The following is a 16,651-nucleotide window of genomic DNA, read 5'->3' as shown; positions in this document are numbered from 1 at the left end:
TCCTGGCCTCAACAATCCTTCTGCCTTGGCCTCCCAGAGTGCTAGTGCTAGGTTTACAGGCGTGAGCCACTGCACCTGGCCTTAGAAATTTTTAACTTAATACTTTTAGAAGATAGATTTAAAAACCACTATTAAAAAACCTCCCACATACTCAGCACCTTGTTGTGATCAAGTCAAAGATGTATGAAACACAATCCTTGCTCTTATAGTTTGCAATCTAATTGGGAAGACACAAATGCATGAAAAGATTCAGAGAATAAAATCAAATACTGTCATGTGTCACTTGATGGCAGGGTTATGTTCTAGAAATGCGTCATTAGGCAATTTCATTGTGTGACTATCCTAGAGTACATTCACACAGACCTACCTGGTACAGCCTACTACTCACCTGGGCTCTATGGTATAGTTTATTGTTCCCAGGCTACAAACATGTACAGCACGTTACTATACTGATTACTGTAGGCAGTTGTAACACAATGTTAAGTATTTGTGTATCTAAATATAGAAAATGTACAGTAAAAATATGGAATTATATTCTTACAGGACTACCATCATATATGCAGTTTGTCGTTGACTGAAGTGTTATTCTGTGATGCATGACTATACCAGCTCAGGTGGAATAGGCTCCTTCTAGTGCCAAAGGAAGTGAGAATTCATTGTGAGGTCAATGGGCTGAGCCAGGAAGGTTAGTTCCGTCTAGTGGATGTTATAAGTGAGTAGAGCAGGAAAGGCTCTCTAGGGCAGGGAAGGAGACCGGCCTAGCCGGCGTTCAGGGTTCAGGCTGGGCAGAGTGTTCAGTCTGGGCAGTAGTGGGGGATAAGTTTAGCTGGGTGGCAGAGGCAGTGGCTGTCAGATGTAGAGCACCAGACAGAGCATTTTAAACTTGCTCTGACAGAGGCAGGAAACATACTGATGGTAGCACTAGGGGCCCTGTTTTTCACCGCTCCTGCCACTGTGGTGGATAATATTCGAAAGAAATGGAGGTAAGGAGGCCAGTTAAATGGCTGTTGTCATAGTTCAGGCATGATGTGATGAAGGTAAGGTAGTAGAAGATTTTAGAGAAATGAATGTGTTTAAGAAATTTTTCCAAAACAAAAACAAAAGACTAGGTAGATTTGAAGACTGGCTAGATAGGAAATAAAGGAAAAAGAAAAAAATCAATTCTAAAATTTCAAATTTTGGTTACCAGGAGCATTAAGGAGTCTTTTTTTTATTTTAGCATCTTATGGGGGCACAAACATTAAGGTTACCTTGCCTCCCCTCCCTCCTCGAGTCAGAGCTTCAAACGTGGTCATCCTCCAAGGAGTCTTTCACTAGAAACTGGAAAGCTTAGATTGGATATCACTTTATGGCAGAAAGTATTGTATATCCAGCTTTAGAAATAGTTTTTGCTTCTCCGTGGGCCCCTCTTTTCTGAATTTTTGTTTTGTTTTGTTGGTATTAGAGTGCTAGATAGTAAATTTGAGAGTGGGAAGAGAGTTGAATGGTGGGCTAACAGTTTAGTCTTGAAGAGTATAAGGTTTTTCTTCTACGATAAATGAATCATTTAGCTAATTAGCTAATTAGCAAATTCACATAATGTTAATAAGACAAAGATCACAAAGATCATTTAAAAAGCTTTATTTCCTTTTCTTTTAAGGTGAACTAATTAACTTGCTTTGTTCTTTGGCAACAGATTTTGCTCCTAATTGTGAACTCACCAATTCACAAATTGAAGCTGTTGACACTGGGGAGATTGGGAGAGACTTGAGAATCTCTCATTTGAGAGAATGAATCAATGCAAATGCTTCTGAGACGTGCATACGTGGGCTCATATGCACCTATAAGTGCATGCACACACACCCCTCTGGGTCCATGCCTTACCCATGCTGGATCAGAGCTTTTTTGGGGCCTTGACCATGTATTTATTTATTGACTGATTTATTCTTCAGCAACAAATGTCAAAGAAGGAATAAGAGATGGCTTAAAGTGAATAGTGTGTCTTAATGTTTAAAATGTCGAGATGAGTTATAGAAGACAGCATAGGGATAAACAGGTCTTCTTTTGCTATAAACATTACTCTGGATAATTTTACCTTAAATCACTGTAGCATATCATTGCATACACTTAAGAGGAACAACACTAATTTTGACCCCCTTGGCAAGGAAATTAACTAACAAGAGCACGTCTTTTAATAAGCAAGTTGGAATCCATTTTAAAGGCTGTTCTTATGTTATCAGATGAGTATGAAAGAGGCATCAAGTAACTCTATTACCTTCAACAGTTATAAAAGGCAGAAAACAATGATATCTTTCTTTGATTTTTTTGACAGATGAGCTCTTTGTTTGTCTAAGTGAAAAAGCATCATCAAATAGCAATGGTAGCCAAGATTCCCTGGGAGGCAATAATGACTTCATAGCTTATAAACATGGCATTGCCACACAGTGACCTGTCTGCAGCCTTGACCTCATATGACATATTCCCAAATCCCTCTCTGTGAGGATTTGTGGTCCAAAGGAGTAGCAGACAAAAGTGAGTTGAGGCACTTAGGGCCAGAGGGAGCTGATACTTTAAAGAGCAACAAAGATATCAAATTGGTTAAGCCAAAGTTAGTCATAGAATGCAAATGGTAAGAGAGGGATTGGAAACTGGACCAAACTGGGATAGAATGGAGCAAGAGAAAGATTAGGATCAAAAGAGGAGGATTCCAGGCAACAGAGCAGGGTTGCCTGTGGCTGCTACGTAAATGCTGCATGGAGACTGGTTTTAATTTAAGAACGACATGGATGATGCAAGACTCAGAAACCTTATTATAGTGAGATAGCACTACCTTGATTTGATTCCATAGTTCCTGATCCCCTGGGTTAAAAATAAGCAAAGAGTAGATGTAGCAACACAAAAACAAAAATAAAACAGGGTAATGTATTTTGGTTTGTGTTAAACATTCTCAGTCAGATCTGGAAGAAGATAGTTAAAACAACTTTTAAAAAACTGCTCCATAATATGTTGACAGAACTACTTCCTATTGCTGAACATAGAACGAGATTTTGAATAACACTACTTGGCTAGGGTGTTCTCACAATCCAGAAGACTAGGATGTCCTCAGACTTCTGTACTGGTCATTCACAGTGGCTTTTTATGTGATAATGGAGAAGTACAATAGAGACAGTCAGAATAAATTTTCTGAAAACAAATCCTTTCAATTCAAGTGGAGTGGAGGATGAGCAGTGTTAAATATAGACCCCTATTAGAAGGGAAAGTATCTGACATTTGTATTAAAAATGGCAAGAGCTATGAGGCAGAGTGAAAAAAGTAGTATTTAGGGGAAGGGGGTAGTTACGATTCAACTTTCAGTCATGGAGTCACGGATCAGCGACAAAATAACTAAGTAACCTTGGCCAAGTTACTTCTCTGGATTTTGAATGCCTTGTGTAAAACGTAAGGAGGTTAAAAGATTGGCAACTCAATTGGGATGACTGAGGGTTGATACATGAGGGTTTATTGTACTCATTAAAAATTTCCATAATAAAAAGTAAAACAATTTGTAATGCACATTAAAAAAACCTAAAATGAGGAGGTTGGACAAAATGGTAAGGTCTCTCTTATTCTAAAATTATGTGATTCATTTGTATTATAGTTCTGCTGGATGGAGCTACGATTGTTTCAAGCTGTTTTGAGAAGTCTTATGCAATCAAAAATGTCTTCCATTGGAATGACTTTTCCAAATCAATATTATATTCTTGACCATGCCTCCTTGGTTAATGTATGTGGAAATGTATATGTTTTTCATGGGTTGTACTGAGGGCCCTGGCATGTTTTACAGTGATTTATAGTCTTTTCATATCAAAATCAATGTCAGGTCTCCAGATGTAGTTTGAAGGTAATACATCCACGTGAACAATTCCAGAAGGGGCTGAAAACAATAGCCTTTTGGATTCCAGCGTGATTTCCCATCAGGGCCCTCTTTGTGGACAGGTGATTAACACTCACTATTTGTGAAAACTTAATAAATTTCTTTACTAGTTTTTCTACTGGAATCCTCCATCTATACCCAGCTCAAAATATGAGACAGTCAACCAATGATTTGATCAGCTTGCAAAGATGAGTTGGATAGTTTTTCTTACATCAACTCTCCTAACAAAAATCTGGTAACATTAGTGGCATCAGCAAGCAACTCTGTTTCCAAGTTTAAATATAGGTAGGAAATCATGAGTACTGAGTAGAAGACTGCAGGGCAACCTGCATATTAAGAAATGTGTCAGAAAAGGCTTAATTTTAGAATAATGATCTACCAACAGCTCGATGATAGAACAAGCTGTCAAGTCTTGATATTAGGATTATTTTGGAAATTCTTGCCTTCCATTATAACCCCAAAAGCTTCTTTGTTGATCTGAGCACAATTCTTTTCTGTATGGGACATAATTTCTGAGTAGTAAGTAGGGGTTGCTCTATGGCAGCTGGTATTTTGTAGCTAAGCTCAGTTCCAACATTATTAGATAAAATTTCAGTGGTAAGGAACATAAATTTATATTTAGTCTAATACGCTAGCCCAAAACTGAAGTAAAAAATCGCTTGAAATTTTGGAAATTGTCCTCAGTCAGAGACCTGCCAAGGACAGCCTTTCCCATTAGGTGATGATGACTTGGCACCAGCTGCCTTTTATGAAAGGAAATTATAGTAACATCAAGAAATCTAAAAACTATTGTTTTATTTTGGGGAATAAGTACAAGTTGCATAGTTATGATTTTATATATCTCTTGCTTTCACCTGTGATTTGAAATATTGTATGCTTTTTAAAAATTTTTTAAGTATTTTTATTTTATTTTATTTATTTATTTATTTGAGACAGAGTCTTACTCTGTTGCCTGGGCTAGAGTGCCGTGGCATCAGCCTAGCTCACAGTAACCTCAAACTCCTGGGCTCAAGCAATCCTCCTGCCTCAGCCTTCCGAGTAGCTGGGACTACAGGCATGCACCACAGCCCAGCTAATTTTATATATATATATATATATATATAATTTTTTTTTAGTTGGCCAATTAATTTCTTTCTATTTTTAGTAGAGACGGGGTCTCACTCTTGCTCAGGCTGGTTTCGAACTCCTGAGTTCAAACGATCCTCCTGCCTTGGCCTCCCAGAGTGCTAAGATTACAGGTGTGAGTATGGCTGCTTTTAAATTCTTTGTTTTTAAACTGTTCTGTCGTCTTGCCATTGGTTAGAGACAACATGTAGAGAAAAGGCCAAAGAATTCTGGAAAGATATAAGTTCAAATCCTGTTTTTTTTCATAGACTGTGTCATATTGGGAAAGATAATTTACTCCTCTGGGCCTCAATGTCCTCATCTGTTAATTGGGAATAATGATAAGTCCAACCTCACAGGTATTAAATGAGATACTATTTAAAATTAGAAAATTATATAACAAACTGCAATTGTTGTATAATAATTATTGAATCATGAGCAGATCTGGAATCCTAGAAAACAAGATTTCTATAAAGCAATGAATATTTAAGGGGCAAAAATAATTCCTAAGTGAAGCATTCCTTAACTGGAATGCTCTTCACAGAATGAGCAATATTTGTGTTCATTATAGTTTCCTGTATTTCTTGACCTACTTGGACATGGTCAGGCTTTGCAATTATCCCAAGAAGAACAATCTAGATTTGGTGCATTGGGAATGTTTGCTACCTAAGGGCCTTGTTCCCAGAACACACCTCACTCCCTCAGTCTTGCTTATCATCATTATTTGTTGATAGTATAGCCAGTGTGATCCTCTGAGTACATACAATAGATGTCTAGGCTTCGCTTCAATCTTTCGCTTTTGTTCCTTTTTAAAGAAGATTAAATGAATTAAAGAGAAAACTTGATTCCCATGGGCTGACACCATTTGCTTCTTTTATATGTTTGGAGTTCCTTCTAGAATACCTTGGGGAATTTGTTATCATTTTCTGTAGCTGGATTGCCTCACCAGTATTTGCACAGTGGCATTAATTACTAGTATCATGAAATTGTTTCTTCTCAACAGAGTTTTGAAAACACCTCTTATAAGATGTCTCTTCTATCTGGAGGAGCCATATGTATGATCACACCCCCAGTTTGGGCCATATGAGCAGTAAGAGCTTGCCATCCTGGAGAATGGCTGGCGATCTTAACATCTTAACCTTTGATATATAGGACCCTGTGAAAAAATGTTGCGAAAGTTATCTTTATTAGCAGTATGGTTTTACCACCGCTGGAGCTACTTCTGCTTTACTCACAGACATTTATGAGTGCTGTTAAATTCAGCTTCATGCTGGACAGTCCGCTTGGCTACAGTCAAGGTTTCTCACTGCCAGATGAACAGCTGGCTGTGAAAATTCTTGACATTATTTTGATGACTATAATGAACATCCCTCTTTGAAGGTGGTCTTTCCTGCCTGTTTTAAACTTCCTTGCATATGTGAGCAGAACACTGGTATGGCCTTATTCAGTTTGAACAGGGGTTGTCGTTTCTTAATTGATCTTCAGATATCCTGCATTTCCCGTGTTATGCTCACCCTGCCGAGAAGAGCGCTTTATCCGACTTTTGTGGGTAGCATTTATGTTAGTTCCTGTCCCTTTAATTTCTGTGAGGTCTAAAGACTATTCAGGCCTTTTCTTGGGTCATTACAAATGTCAAGTTGGTTTAGCCCAGTGGCCCTGGGTGTTGAACTCTGCATACAAGATAATCCTTTAATAATGTTGTCTAAGAAAGTTGTTTAGTTTTGCAAAAATTATTATTATTTTTTTTACAAATATAAGCATTTATTTATTAGTATTATTTTTTTGCTGACAGTTCCATAGGTCAGCTTAGGAGGCTTTGCTTTAGGCTGGGAGTCAGCTCAATGTCATGCTTCTTAAAGCGTCTGCTTAGATCGCTTCACCGCAACTCCTCTATCCAAAGTAAGACACCACACATGACCAGCAAAAATTATTTTGAATCAACCCAACCCTAAATTCACTGCACTGAGAAACAGGGACACAAAACTGTTTAAGCTAAAAACAGTTCTCTGCATATATCACAGTAATAAGTAAAAAACAGTAAAAGAGTCAATAGGTACGAGGTGGTTACCATTGTGTCTCACATTTCCTCATTCATTCTTTTGATAATTGTCAGAAAAGTGTTTAATAAATAAAAGTCCTTTTGATCATCATGAGCCAAAGGTAATAGACTGTGTATAGGTATCTGAACTCCTGCAGGGATAGAAAATATCCTGGTTAGGATACAAATCACATAAAGAATTAGAACAAATGACAAAAAGAACTAGGAAGTTATATGGCTAAACACTGTCACGTGAGAGGCTTTTTAAATTTTCCCCACCAAAAACCTCATACACAGTTAGTAGAAAGAAAATGGGCTTTATGAATATCATAAAGAAATAACAGGTTATTACTGAGGAAATCAGTCCTGATGGAAAACATATGCTTTTTTGTTGTTGTTTTTGCAGTTTGGGTAGGTTCTGTGCTCTGAGTGCTGCACGTACTGTTGGAGGCAGAAGGAAATTGTTATGAAGTTTGTAAAAATCAGATTTAGTCATGCCCGGGGTTGGGGATTTGAGTGCTCCCTGAGTCTCACATCTTTGGAATACGTGAAAGAACAAAAGTGGTTTTGCCAAGCTGGGCTTTACTTTCAGACTTTCCTGCACTGCATTCCAGAGCAGAGAGAGCACGTGGTGTTGGAACAGACCCACTGTTGGTTTGTTTGGAAACACATTGCGATGTTGTGGGTGACCAGGGCTGGCAGTTCGTTTGATACTTTTATTCATATCATATTCTCAGTTTTTAGGTAGTTTGGGGAGCTCTGGTTCTTTAAGATGAGTTTAATATGGAATATAAAGTATTAAAACTTTTGTCCTGCATCGAATAATAGTTGAACTACCTTCTCTAAATGCCTAAGCTACCCCATGGTTATAATTTAAGCAAGTTTGGAAGCTGCCATGCCCTTAGGATACTTTTTAGTTACTCATCAAGTATTTATTGAGTGACCAAAGGAACATTAATATTTTGGTGAGTACTTGGACAAACATATTAAAGATTAATAAGTCTGAGGATCTGAAAGACACATCAGTTTTATCCAGAGAAGAACTTAGGCACTGGAAAAATCACAGTTGCTAATTATGCAAACACAATTTGCTGGTAGATGAGCAAGTGTCTTGTTAGTTTTGAATCCCATGGAGGGACTGCGTGCCTCTTGCCACTTTTAGAAACTTATGTACAGAAAAAGGAAGATATGCACAAAGATTTCTATGAGTGTGGACTGAACCACTTTATCGGTTGGAGAACCAGACTGTAGAGAGTGGGTATATCAACTCAAAGAGTCACAGCCTGTGGCCAGGAGGGGAATTCACATGTTGGGAATCAGGAATTGGTCCAAACTTTATAAATTCACAATGTACTTGATATTGTACGATTAGAATGTTTCATTCACCCAGAAAATTAATACCCACAAAGTAATGTTTCTAGTATAATCACAAGAATTCTAAAACCTCCTGGATTGAATATTAGCTGAGCTCCTTCCTGGGGGAAGTGCCACCCAGGTAGAGAAGCAGCCAGGAGCCCAAGTCAGGGCTGGGCCCTGAGTATCTTCCTTTATTTGACAAGTGTCTATTGAATGCCTGCTGTGTGTCAGGCATTGGGCAAGTTGCCTGGGAACAAAGATGGATGAGGCATAGCCTGACTGTGCAGAGCTCACAGACTAGGTGGGAAACAGATATGTTCATAACTAATGATGAGAAAGGTGATAAGTCCTACGATAGTGAACAAAGTGCAGAGACTAGGGGGTAAAGAAAGTTAAGTGCTAGTTAACAGTGAAGAATTTTTGAGTTGAGAGGCTGCTTACCGGTTACCTAGTTCTACCTAATGCAGAGATACCCTGTAGCATCCTGGAAGATGGATGGGCTAAACCTTAGCCTGGGCTAAACCTCCCTCTAGAAGCAAGCTCGTTGCATTTTCAGGCATCTTTATTAAATTAATTGATTCAAACTAATATTTTCTGAACACTTGCCAGGCATTGTTCTGAGTCTGTTATATTTGTTATTGCATTTAATCTTTACCTAAAAGGAAGTACTTCAAATATCCTTTTTTTCTGATCAACAACTGTAGCTCACGGAGATTAAATAGTTAAATCCAATGAGGGCTGAACCAAGGTTTAAATCCACAGTCTGATGTCAGAGCTGTGTTCTTAACCTCTTTGATACTTTGTCTGTTTCCCGTCTGCCATTTGTAGAGAAAAAGAGTAAGTTTAACGTCTGTCTTGTGACGGCTCTTCAGATATTTCAAGAGAAGGTTCATGTGTCTCTGTGCCTCTTACCTGCTATATCCAACTCTTCTCTAGTCATTCATTCTGAGTTCCTTCAAATATTCCCTCAAAGACATATTTTCCAGACCCTCCATCATCCTACCCATCTTTGGGGCTGCTCCTGTTTGTTGATGACTTTCCTAAGAAGTTGTCTGCAGAATCAACATAGCATTCCAGAAGTGGTCTGACTACTGTTGAATAAAATGGGCAGGACATTTCTTTACCCGAAAAGTATTCATTTTTAGTGGCAGCCACATCACCTTCTTGGCTCAGCTTAGTTTGTTGTCAATAAAGCTCATAAAGGTCTATTATTCTCCCCTAATTTTTTGCCTTAACTAAATTTTTGCCTTATTCGCAATCTTTTTGGGAACATGCCCAGTTCACATGATTATTAAGTCATACCTGACAAGAGACAGAAACATTTCATGTACACATAGCTGGAAGCTGGGCAGGTGCACCCCAAAGAGGCAGGTGGCTAAGCAAAGCTTCCAAGGGAATTCTTTCTACCCTTGACCGAGTTCTTCTCACATATGAGGCATCAAGTGAACTCCTGATGGTAGGTAATCTAACTTCGGGGAGAATAGGATATATTCTCTCCAGGTATGTGGCTCAGGCACTGCACCGTGCCCTGTTTGGTTCAGTCTTCTTGGAGCTGTGTGAGATAGGGAAGCTAGAAGATGAGGGAGTATGTTTTTCTGGCAGGAAGAACTTGGCCAACTATTCTGAAAGCCATGTTCCAAATACCATTTTAGAAAGATTGCTTAATTAGAACCTTATTTGATGACATTAATCTTTTTGATATTCATTAATGGCCTGTGTAAATGTTTTAGTGGTAATGAGGATTTGAAAACTTGAATATTCAGTCTTATAAAAGTTCCAAGTCCTAAATCCTAAGTTTTATAAAAGTTCCAAGTCCTAGTCCCAAGTACTATGACAAAACTTCGATAATTTAGAAAATTGTTAGGTTTTGAAAGTGAACCAGATTTTAAATATGAATTCCCAGTGCATTTGGTAGTATTGCAAAACTATTTTTCATAGTTACTTGAAACTAAATGTATTTAAGTATAAAAATATACTTTATGAGAACAAAAAGAACCACTGAATAATGACATGAGAATTATTTTTTATACTGATTAAAATTTGAAGAATATGGTTCATTTTTTCCAGGGCTTTCTGGGCTGCTGGAAATAATCATCATGGACAATGACTATATATCAAATCAAATGTTATGCTCTACATTTGCAAGTAGTTCATTTAATGAGGCATAGAAAAAACATCTTTCTGAGCCATATTTTTATGGTTAGGCTTAATATTTTATAAAATGATCTCAATAAGTTGTTTGAAAAGCTTTTTAGAAGGGAGAACTCAATCTGAATTCTGAAAGAAGAGCTCTTGCTCGTGTTTCTTTCTGCACTTCTTTGTTAGAATTATCTGTATCTTGTGGGGTGCGGTGACAACGCCATTAAAATATGGCGCTGATATCCGGTGCCTCGCCCTTGCTTCTCCCGCTGGTAAACAAGTTCTGCGCCTGTGTGTCGAATGTAACCAATGATATGAGTTTCCTGCTTTGCAGTGTATATAAGGAACTGCCCTTCCCCTTTTCTGCGTCTTCCGCAAAATGTAACCTAAGGGATCCCCCAATAAAGCACTGTCAGAAGAACTCCTGTTGCCGCGTCTTCCTTGCTGGCGAGGTGGGCGCGACAGTATCTGGTCCTACAAATGCGGTCTCTGAACTGGCAGCATCATCCAGGTCCATGTCAGAAATGCACATCTCAGATCTCACTCAAAACCTTTCATCAGTTGCCAAATTCTTAAGATATCGCATTTGTTCTGATAGAGAGAGAGGCAGAATATGTTCTCTAGACCTATGCTGTCCAGTAGGAATATACTGTGAGTCATACAGATGCTTTAAAATGTTCTGGTAATCACATTAAAAGGCAAACAGAAACAGATGAGATTAATTTTAATAATATATTTAACTCAGTGGTACAAGATATGATTTCCCCATGTAATCATTATAAAACTTAATGAGATATTCTACTTTTTTTTGTATTAAGTTTTCAAAATCACAGCGCACCTCACTCAGTTGGACTAACCACATCGCAAGTGCTCAATAGCCACAGGTGGCTGGTGGCTACCTATTGAACAGCACAACTCTAGAACCTTCTTTTTCTACCCTTACCCACTTCTTCAATTTCTCTTCTTCATCAAAATTACAAAATGTCTTTGCAGACGTTGCGATCCCATCTCTGGAAGTGTTTAAGCAGAGGCTGGGTGGCCACCACTTGTTGGAAATATTGTGGAACTCTGAACAAAAAGCATCAGATGGATATTTGGACAAGAAAAGCCTTAAAATCTCCTTCAATCCCCAAGTTCTGTGATGCTATGATATTGAGAAGGGAGACAAATTATGGGTTTGGAAAGAACTTCTTTCCATATTAGACATGTCATTTCCTGCCATTATCTCTTGATTTGTAATTTACCTTTTCATGACCTATAATGTGAATAAAATGACCACTGGTAGAGTGGTATATAGTTTATAAATCATGCTCATAAACACTAATGATTAGTTCAATTATTTTCTCACTCATTCAGTAAAAGCATATTAGTTCCTGCCATGTATTATTAGACTCTGTGCCAGGAGCTGGAATGTATTAACCACAGTGGGTGAAACAGGCATGGCCCCTGGGCTCATTGTGTATGCAGGCTATCTCATTTGTTCCTTCACTTCCATATTTCTGGTTTCTGGATTCCCTCTCTTCCTTGTATTGCTTGAGTCACCAGAAGCCATCAACTTACTGATATGAAAATAGTAGTCTGATCCTATCTCCTGATATAAAATGTCAACCCAAGCCTAAAGGGCAGTTTTTGGTGGTAAGAAAACCGAAGATGGAGTTCTCTGCTTTTCTGGTATGATTAAGGCACTAGAAATAAGGAACCTATTTTTCAGCATTAAAGAGAAATAAAATCTGCTGATGTTCAGCTACATGTACCCCTTGGAATTGTAATTTGCATTAGAAACACCTTTGCTGTCAGCCAACTGCCAGGCAGACACTGGATCTCCTTTGACTCTCTGCTGTATTTTTTTATACCTTATCCAAAAATTCTGGAAGAATTAAAGCTTCTTCTGAGCCATGGTTCACCAATTATGATGCTTCTGCTTTAGGAAAAAGAAAAACACAGAACCTTCAAGTGTCAGAAAAACTGATGCTTGGGCCTGATAGAAAAAATGAGGATTTATGAGGAAAGAAAACTATTTATAGAAATGTTTCAGGGATTTGACTATGATTCCATCTAGTAAATCTGAAAATACTCAATCTCACTCTTCTTTAGTTCTTTAGGGTCCCAAAGCATTTTGTGAATTCAGTTCCTAAATTCTATTGTACTCAACTTTTCTGGAATGTCTTCTAACAGTTTCATGTTACCACCAGAGAGCAGCAGAGATTTATAGGTAGTTAAGGAGTACCCTAAATACAAATAAACAAGAAAGCTTGGGCACTTGATTTGATCTCATCAATTAGAAGGCTAAGAAGAAAAAGGGACAGCTGATTAATCACAAGAATGTTCACCCATTAGCTTCTCTCTCCACCCTTTCACCTTTTTTCACTCTGGGGTGTGTGTGTAAGTCTGTGATTTTAATGATTTATGACATCGGGAAAGGTTTTCTGACTTTTCTAGAAGCTTTGGGCACATGAATCAAAACATAATTTTGTTCTTCCATACTCACCCATACCATAGCCTGAATGATACCTGAAAGCAGTGAATCAAAAGTTTGAGAAAGTACAATACCATTTCTTTAGACCAGGCATCATCAAACTACTACCCATAGGCCAAATCCAGCTCACCACTTGTGTTTTTAAATAAAGTTTTATTGAAACATAGCCACACTCATTTGTTTATGTTTTGTCTGTGGCTGCTTTCATGCCAAAATGGCAGAGTTGAGTAGTTGTGATTATATGAGACCACATGGCCTGAGAAACCTAAATTATTTACTGTCTTGCCCTTTACAAAAAAAGTTTGCTGGGGCTTGGGGTGGGTAAACTCACAACTAATGGAGGCCGAGTGCACTATATGGGGGAAGGGCACACTTGTAGCCCTGGCTTGGGTGAGGCAAAGGCATTACATATAACAAAATGTTTGTAACCCCATAATATTCTGAAAAAAAAAAACAAAAAACTGCTAACTGCTTTCTACCCTATATCTGCATTTTAAATTTAAATTATGGAAGATATGAGAAAGCAGCAAGAGTTCTGGACTGTGACTTTAACAACTATTGTACTAGTCCTAGTTCTGTTGCTTAGTGGGTATGCATCCTTGGACAAGTCCCTCAACACTTCTAGCTTTAGGTGCCCTCATCTGTGAATGGGTTACACTTGGTAGTATCTAAACTGTGCAGTTGAACTTGATTGTATCTAAGATCCTTTCTAGATTGAAAGTTCTGTGACTTTTTTTTATTACTTTTACTTTTTAAAAAATTTTACTTTGTTTTTAATTGACAAATAATCTGTATATTTATGGGTTACAAATGTAATGTTTTGATACATGTATACATTGTGGGATGATCAAATCAGGCTAATTAACATATCCATCACTTCAAGTATTTATCATTTCTTTGTGGTGAGAACATTTAAAATCCTGTCTTTTAGCTATATTGAAATATACAATACATTTTTATTAACTATAGTCATCTTGCTGTGCAGTAGAGCACCAGAATGTGTTCCTCCCATCTAACTGTAACTTTGTACCCATTGGCCAAAGTCCCCCCTTTCCCCATTCCCCTCACCCCCTGCCCAGCCTCTTGTATTGGTTATCTTTGTTATTGACATGTATATGGTATGGTATATAGAGTCCAAGTTATTTTATGGGGGTATCACTTTCCTATGTACCCCAGGCTTCAATCTTCCACTGGGAAAATCTCTCCAGTGGACAACTAGTAGGTTGGCATCAATACCTGAAGTTATGCAAGGCCTTTCTCTAAGAACTAATGACTTCTTTCCCAGTTCCTTGAGTCTATCTCAACTCCACTCATGGTTTTTGTTCTTCACCTAGGGCTTTCATTTGAATTCCCTACTCTGGCTTCTAGGGCAACTGGCAACCCGAATTTTGGAATCTGCCCATTGGCTTCCTACACCTCCCCTGAGGGTAAAAGGCACTCTGCTTCCATGTCCTCTTTCTCCTGCCTACCTCCTCGGCTCCAGACTTAATGCCATAGGATTTTCTAGTTGGGCCACCTTGTACTATATATTGGAGAAGTCTGGAGTCAGGCCTACATATCCTTGGAAATTGTCTTAATTTCACTTAAAATAACAGGGAAAAGGATGATTTCAGTGCTTAGATTCCTTATTCTACCTAAACAGGACTCTATTTTTCTCTTTCTGAAGTCTATATTTGGAGGCCTATAGCCTACATTCTCTAACCTCTTTTTTTTTGGAATGGAGTTATTACATGTCTTACTAAATATAAATACAACAACCATAACAATTCTACTTTTAAATTTCTTGTTGGAATGTCTACTAGTTTGAATCAGTATTGATTTCCAAAGTATAAACATGAAGAAAAATATGTGAAATAAAAATTTAATATCATACACAGTTTAATTTCACATTTTTAGTTTTTAATTCAATTTTTGGTTGATTTATTGGCTTAACAAGGTAACAAATGTTCACTTGGTAAATTATCTATACTAATAAATGTTGGGAATACAACAACAAAAAAGCAAATAAATAGTAACACTGTGAAAATTTAGGAAAGCACAATATATAAAACAACATTTAATTCAATCTAAGTATTTGTACCTGTGTGTGCTTTTTTCAAAATGTATTTATATGGTTAACACCCTTTACTATCAAGTCTAATGTTTGCATTTCTTGGTTTATTCACTATTAATTTATAGAATATTCATTATAGAAATGCCTTTGGAAATCACTAGTTTGCATGCCCCATATTTCACTGGTCATATTTGCATGCCCCATATTTCTGATGTCTAGGAGTTTTTATAGCGCAGTTGTGTGCAAAGGTGTTATTGTCTGCGTTATCTAGGAGGCCTTCAAGTCTGTGTTGCTAAGATGCTAGTCAAATTCTGTGTCAAACAGGGAGAAAGCTCACTTTAAGAGGTAGACATTATTATCTAAACCTGTGGTCCTTCACAGATGGAGATGATACTGTTGACACCCTTAGCCACTCATTTTTTTTTTTGGCTGAGTCACTTTATAGGCAAAACCCTTTCCTGGTTCTTTCCAGGCTCAGAGATGTGTGCAGAAGGTTTGAAGTGTGAAGAGCCGAATTCGAATCTCTGCTCTGCCTCTTTCTAAGTGGGTGATTTTGCTGAATCACTTAACTTTCTGAGTGCTTGTGTCCTCATCTATAACAGAGATACAATACTCACCATGCCTATCTCACAGGATTGCTGAGAAGGCAAAATGACAATTTGATGGTCTAAATAAAAGTCCTAGTATCCAGTGCAAATGCAAGCTGAAGCTGGGGTTAAAATGAAGCCCAGCAGTCAATATATGACCATAGCCCATAAGGTTGGACCAATGCCTGTGTGGTCTTAGGACCCATTCAGTCAGCTGGGCTAACTGGCTTTCCCAATCAAAGTTTACTAATTCTCTAACATGGACTAATGAGTTCTTATGCTGATCAAATCAACAAATATGCATTCGGTATTAATTATGTGGATGCCAGTGGGCTTGTGTTGTATTATAGAAGACATGAAGAGGCTCTCTGTCCACAAGAACTTACTATCTAAAGATAAGGGTGACAGTCAGGTGTAACAGGAAAACAGAACCCACTCAAAGTTTTCAACAGAGTGATTTTTAAAGATTTTGAAACAATCACCAACTTTCTAGAAAAGATGCAAATATAGTACAGAGAGTAAGTTGCTGGGCTGATGCCCATCATCCTTGATAGTTCAGTGTATATTTTCTACAAACAAGTATACTCTCCTTTATAAGGACAATACAGCCATTAGAATCAGGAAATTTAAGTTTAGACTACATTCAATTGTCCAATAACCAACTTGTAGTGAAATGATTCAAGGACCCAGTATGGAATCACACATTGCATTTAGGTGTCATGTCTCTTTAGACTTGTTCAGTTTGAAGAGATCCTTAGTTCTTCCTTGACCTTCATGACCTTGTCTCTTTAAAGATTACAGGCCATTTATTTTTTTGAAATCTCTCAAGTTGGATTTTTCTGATGTTTTCTCATGATTAGAATCTCATGATTCAGGTTATGTGTGTTTGGTGGGAATATCACAGAAATAATGGTGTGTTCTTCTCAATGCATGCTATCAGGTGGAACATACTTTTTATTTGTGCTATTATTGATGATATACAATTTGACCACTTTCTTAGGGTTTT

At 37.8% G+C, this 16,651-nt stretch overlaps 1 long non-coding RNA gene across 1 annotated transcript in view; it reads left to right on the top strand.

The window, feature by feature from the left end:
- Nucleotides 1–247: 247 nt before the first annotated feature.
- The window catches only part of LOC142872938 (uncharacterized), a 111,270-nt gene continuing 94,866 nt past the window's right edge, over nt 248–16,651 (top strand). The window contains exon 1 of the long non-coding RNA XR_012921046.1: nt 248–983. This is a non-coding gene — a long non-coding RNA (uncharacterized LOC142872938). The remainder of the gene's footprint in view (nt 984–16,651) is intronic.

The sequence above is a fragment of the Microcebus murinus genome, chromosome 1, assembly GCF_040939455.1.
Source record: "Microcebus murinus isolate Inina chromosome 1, M.murinus_Inina_mat1.0, whole genome shotgun sequence".
NCBI lineage: Eukaryota > Metazoa > Chordata > Mammalia > Primates > Cheirogaleidae > Microcebus > Microcebus murinus.
The sequence above is the reverse complement of the archived record's forward strand: the minus strand, read 5'-3'. Positions and strand labels throughout refer to the sequence as shown.